Source organism: Aegilops tauschii, chromosome 7, assembly GCF_002575655.3.
Source record: "Aegilops tauschii subsp. strangulata cultivar AL8/78 chromosome 7, Aet v6.0, whole genome shotgun sequence".
Taxonomy (NCBI): domain Eukaryota; kingdom Viridiplantae; phylum Streptophyta; class Magnoliopsida; order Poales; family Poaceae; genus Aegilops; species Aegilops tauschii.
In genome coordinates this window covers 9,993,620-9,999,619 of record NC_053041.3, presented here as the reverse complement: position 1 = coordinate 9,999,619, position 6,000 = coordinate 9,993,620, and positions in this window count along the sequence as shown.

Below are 6,000 nucleotides of genomic sequence, written 5' to 3'. Positions count from 1 at the left end.
ATGTTCATTTCACCCGCTGATATATAATAACTCTTCATGCACGCATCATGCATCATCATATATAATAACAAGTCCTACTAATCATCATCATACAACTTCTACTCGTTATTAATAACAAGTCATACGATCGATCATCATCCTCACAGTCATCGAACCAACCCTACTTAATTGTTCTTAGCACATGATCATCAGTATTAGGTAGGACCGAAATACCCTCTTTAAGGTCAAATAGCATAAAACAATATAGACCCTGACTCTCCATTATGGAGAATGGAGATCATCCTGTCTCCAATTCTTGTGCCTCGCTTCCTTTTGCTTCCAAGAAGCTCCTTGCGACTGTCCATACATTTTTTCCATTCTTTGATTTGCATGTCTCCACTTCTTTTAGAAATCTGGTATGGACAGTTGAGATTCGTAGGATGACCTGGTTGTATATTCAAAACATCAAGCCTACCATTCTGATACATCAAATGAGGCACACAATCCTCTGGGATTATCTGTTGAAAAACATAGTAATAACTTCATAGTTAGCAATGATAATGCACTAGTTTTAGAACTATGCAAAATATGCACGGATGTCGTAATAGTAAGAAATCTTACCAGGGTATCTCCATAGTAGTTACCGTAGTTCACCACGTGCACTAGTGGCACGTATGGAGGACCATAATGATGAGGAGTTTGATTGTAGATATTGTAATTCTCAATATCAGTACAAAATCCGACCAGATGAGTTTTCTCCTTATAAGTTAACTCAGAGCCATCGGTGTAGTAGGTTCTGTCTACCATGTTCCGCACATTGTTTGAACAATCAAAATAAGCTGTAAATGAAAATAAGCTGTCAAATATTTTGAAATGAACAATATAAATTAGCTAATAACTATGTTTGAGAAACTCACATAGCAGTAGAATTGGAGGCGTATCAACAAGGACCCAAATGTCCATATTGTCTTGCTCGATGTCAGGATCACCAAGATCCATGGTGACAAGCATACCCTCATCAAAACCATACATCTTGCAAAATGCTTCCCAATTTTTGCAACCAAAATGGGTTACGCTCTCAGAATTATATAGCTTTACTTCAAAATCTATATCATGATGGGTCCTTAGGTGAATTTTCTTTGTTTCCATACTTTCATGGTCTTCAAAACCCATCCTCTCCAAGACGTAGCGTCTTGCATGGCATGGGATAAGCTAGCCGAATTGTAAAAGATGAAAAGTACACGTTGAAATAGTTGAAGTCGTGCTTAATTACGAAAAAATAACACTTGTCGTCGTTGCGTACCGTTTCAACATCGAACGTCTCCTCCAGCTTAATACTGAAGCGCCGATCTTCGTCCAGGTGAGGCCTGTCGCACTGACCTCGGTCGTCGTGGCACCAGTCGCACTCCCCCAGGAGACTTTCGTCGTCCGAGTACGACATTTCCTATGTTCATATATAATTCAAATATTAAACATCTACAATTAAATATATGTACTAAAAAACCTAAGTTAGATCATTATTATTCATCACGGGTTGACTATCGGTTTGTCGAGTCTTTTCTTGAAAACTCTCAGCTCACGTGGTGTATACATTCGACCGTTGGTGATGGTCGCTCCTCCCTTTGTCCCCGTGTGCATTACACCAAAATGTCTAGCTAGCACACGGGAACAAAGGAGAAGCGACCCCCACGACAACAGTCAGGATTCTTCGTCCTCTCATATATATATGGTGGAACTCTCCCTCACTGATTCCTCTCTGACATTTGCGACCGTCGGTGATGGTAGCTCCTCCTTTCGTTCTCGAGTGCATTACACCAAATTGTCTAGCACACGAGAACGAAGGAGAAGCTAGTAAGAAACTCTAGTACCGGTTCGTGCCACGAACAGGTACTAAAGGTGCTCGTGGGGCCACAGCCTCATTAGTACCGGTTCGTGGCACCAACAGGGACCAAAGGGTAGAATTGGTCCCGGTTCGTGCCACCAATGGCATGTTACAAAACGGACAATCTCTTTCAAAGTATCAGGATTTCATCCGGAAACTCGTCTGTTACAAAGGGATTTCATTTTTTAAAACTTATTTGAACTCCTGACTTTTTGTGTGTTCAAAATGCACCATTCAAAGCCACATCATCATTTGTCAATCCTTTCTGACTTCATTTGTTATTTTTCATGCATTTACTAATTATTTTGAGCTATAAGACCCTAAAATTGAAAAGCATTTCAAATGAACTCTGAAAAGGTTGAAAGTTGGCATGATATCATCATTTCATCCACATAGCATGTGCAAGAAAGTTGAGAGGGTTACGGCAAAAACTGGATGCACTTCATGTACAAAACGGACAATCTCTTTCAAAGTATCAGGATTTCATCCGGAAACTCGTCTGTTACAAAGGGATTTTATTTTTTAAAACTTATTTGAACTCCTGACTTTGTGTGTGTTCAAAATGCACCATTCAAAGCCACATCATCATTTTTCAATCCTTTCTGACTTCATTTGTTATTTTTCATGCATTTACTAATTATTTTGAGCTATAAGACCCTAAAATTGAAAAGCATTTCAAATGAACTCTGAAAAGGTTGAAAATTGGCATGATATCATCATTTCATCCACATAGCATGTGCAAGAAAGTTGAGAGGGTTACGGCAAAAACTGGATGCACTTCGTGTACAAAACGGACAATCTCTTTCAAAGTATCAGGATTTCATCCGGAAACTCGTCTGTTACAAAGGGATTTCATTTTTTTAAACTTATTTGAACTCCTGACTTTGTGTGTGTTCAAAATGCACCATTCAAAGCCACATCATCATTTTTCAATCCTTTCTGACTTCATTTGTTATTTTTCATGCATTTACTAATTATTTTGAGCTATAAGACCCTAAAATTGAAAAGCATTTCAAATGAGCTCTGAAAAGGTTGAAAGTTGGCATGATATCATCATTTCATCCACATAGCATGTGCAAGAAAGTTGAGAGGGTTACGGCAAAAACTGGATGCACTTCGTGCACAAAACGGACAATCTCTTTCAAAGTATCAGGATTTCATCCGGAAACTCGTCTATTACAAAGGGATTTCATTTTTTAAAACTTATTTGAACTCATGACTTTTTGTGTGTTCAAAATGCACCATTCAAAGCCACATCATCATTTTTCAATCCTTTCTGACTTCATTTGTTATTTTTCATGCATTTACTAATTATTTTGAGCTATAAGACCCTAAAATTGAAAAGCATTTCAAATGAACTCTGAAAACATTGAAAATTGGCATGATATCATCATTTCATCCACATAGCATGTGCAAGAAAGTTGAGAGGGTTACGGCATAAACTGGATGCACTTCGTGTACAAAACGGACAATCTCTTTCAAAGTATCAGGATTTCATCCGGAAACTCGTCTGTTACAAAGGGATTTCATTTTTTAAAACTTATTTGAACTCCTGACTTTGTGTGTGTTCAAAATGCACCATTCAAAGCCACATCATCATTTTTCAATCCTTTCTGACTTCATTTGTTATTTTTCATGCATTTACTAATTATTTTGAGCTATAAGACCCTAAAATTGAAAAGCATTTCAAACGAACTCTGAAAACGTTGAAAATTGGCATGATATCATCATTTCATCCACATAGCATGTGCAAGAAAGTTGAGAGGGTTACGGCATAAACTGGATGCACTTCGTGTACAAAACGGACAATCTCTTCCAGACGCATTTTATTTTTATTTATTTCACTGCTGCTATTTTTATTTATTTTACTGCTGCTATTTTTACTTAATTTATTAAGGTTTATTTATTGTAGTTACTATAGTTTATTTTATTAAGGTTTATTTAGTTTTATTTATTTTATTAAGGTTTATTTATTTTATAAATATAAAAAAATGAAAATAGATGCGCTTATAGAGAAAATTCAACCTAAATTCATAATAAATGTCTATGAAATTTACTGTGAATTTAGGTCAAATTCCCTGTATAAGGGCATCTATTTTCACTTTAAAAGGCAGAGAGGGACGGGCTTATAAACTGGTGTGAGCCCCCTTCGGTTGGCGAGGTGGGACTAAACACTGGCCGCAACTAGGACCAGCCCTTTAGTCCCGGTTTGTGGTATGAACCGGGACTAAAGGGTGGTGGGCCAGGAGCGTGGCCCATTGGTCCCGGTTTGTACCACCAACCGGGACCAAAGGGTCCATACGAACTGGGACCAATGCTCACATTAGTCCCGGTTCGTGACTGAACCGGGGCTAATGTGAAAACTGCTCTGTGACCTTTGCCCCGTTTTCTACTAGTGTTGGCATGTTTCTCCTAGAGGTAAATATGGGGGCATGTTACTGGTGGTCAATTATACTATGCTTGATGTGATTTCACAAGGTGAAGGTGAACAACACATCAAAATGACTGTTCAAGATTTGAAAACAAGGCTGATTTGGGACCTGATAGTAGTTTATGGGGAAGCCCAACCAGATAGAAAGGCTGCTTTCCTTGCTGAATATCTAGAATTTGCCAAGATAATGTTAACCCTATTTAAATAGGTGGAGATTTTACCTTAAATAGAAAAGTCGCTGACAAAAACTACCCAGGATCTCCTGATCACTGGAGCTTCCTCTTTAATGCTATTTTGGAACAAGCTGGGGCTAGAGGATTAGAAATGCATCGTAGATAATTCACCTGCGGAAATAATCTCCCTGTCCCCACCTTTCAAAAGGTTGACATAATTCTCTGTAGTGTGGAATGGGAAGAGACATTCCCTTTGACACAGGTTTCTGCCTTGGTCAGAGAAAAATCTGACCATACTCCTCTTTTTCTAGATTCTAGTGATATACAGAGATCTAATCCTATATTTAGATTTGAAAATTCCTGGCTTTTGAGAGAAGGAATTGACAAAATTGTATGTGATGTTTGGCATGATCCAAACATTACTGGTAGCAATATAGATAAATGCCGAACTAGGTTTAGATTACTTAGACTAAATTAAAAGGGTGGAAGAGGAACATGAATGCCTCGTACATAGAGCTAAAAAAGATGTACTCTGTAAGCTTGATGCTATTGATAAGCACTATGAGATTTTTAGGCTCACTACTGAAGATAGAATTGAACAAATGGAACTTAGAGCCCCATTGGATAGGCTCCTTGAACAGGAACAAACTAAATGGAAACAAGGTGCTAAAGTAGATGAATTGCTAGAGGGGGCTCCTCCAACATGAAGAAACTAAATGGAAACAAAGTGCTAAAGTAGATGAATTGATAGAGGGTGATGGCAACACTAAACATTTCTCATGCCAAGGCTAATGGCAGGCGTAGGATAAAGAAAATTATTTGTCTAGACCAAGAGGAAGGGAGAATTGAAGGAGATAAAAACTTGATCAATTACATCACTCTCTTCTACAAAAATATTTTTGGTCCTCCTGATAATTCCTCTTTTTCATTAGATGCTGATAATGCCAAGAAAAACTCCGAAGAACACAGTGACAAATTGACTAAGAAATTCTCTCTAGAGGAGATTAATTATGTTGTTTTTATGGCTCATAGTAAATCTTCTTGTCAAGATGGCTTCACTACTAAATTTTATCAGCGCTTCTATGATTTATTTTGAGAAATGATTTGAAGGCTGTTTTAGATGATTTTACAGAAGGATCAACAGATATCAGCAGACTGGACTATGGCATTATTACCCTAGTGCCCAATATAAAAAATACAAATCAAATTCAAAAATTCAGATCCGTTTGTCTGTTACATGTGAGTTTTAAAATTGTTACCAAAGTCTTGATGAACAGACTCAACTTGGCGGCTGCTGAAGTTATTTCTCCAATTCAAACTGCTTTTGTTATAGGTAGATATATTATCGAAGGGGTCCTGACTCTTTATCAAGCTCTAAATAGTATACATAGAAAGAAACAAAGTGCTTTGCTTCTTAAAGTAGATTTTGGAAAGGCCTATGATAAAATAGTTAAATGTGAGTTTTAAAATTGTTACCAAAGTCTTGATGAACAGACCCAATTTGGTGGTTGCTGAAGTTATTTCTACAATTCAAA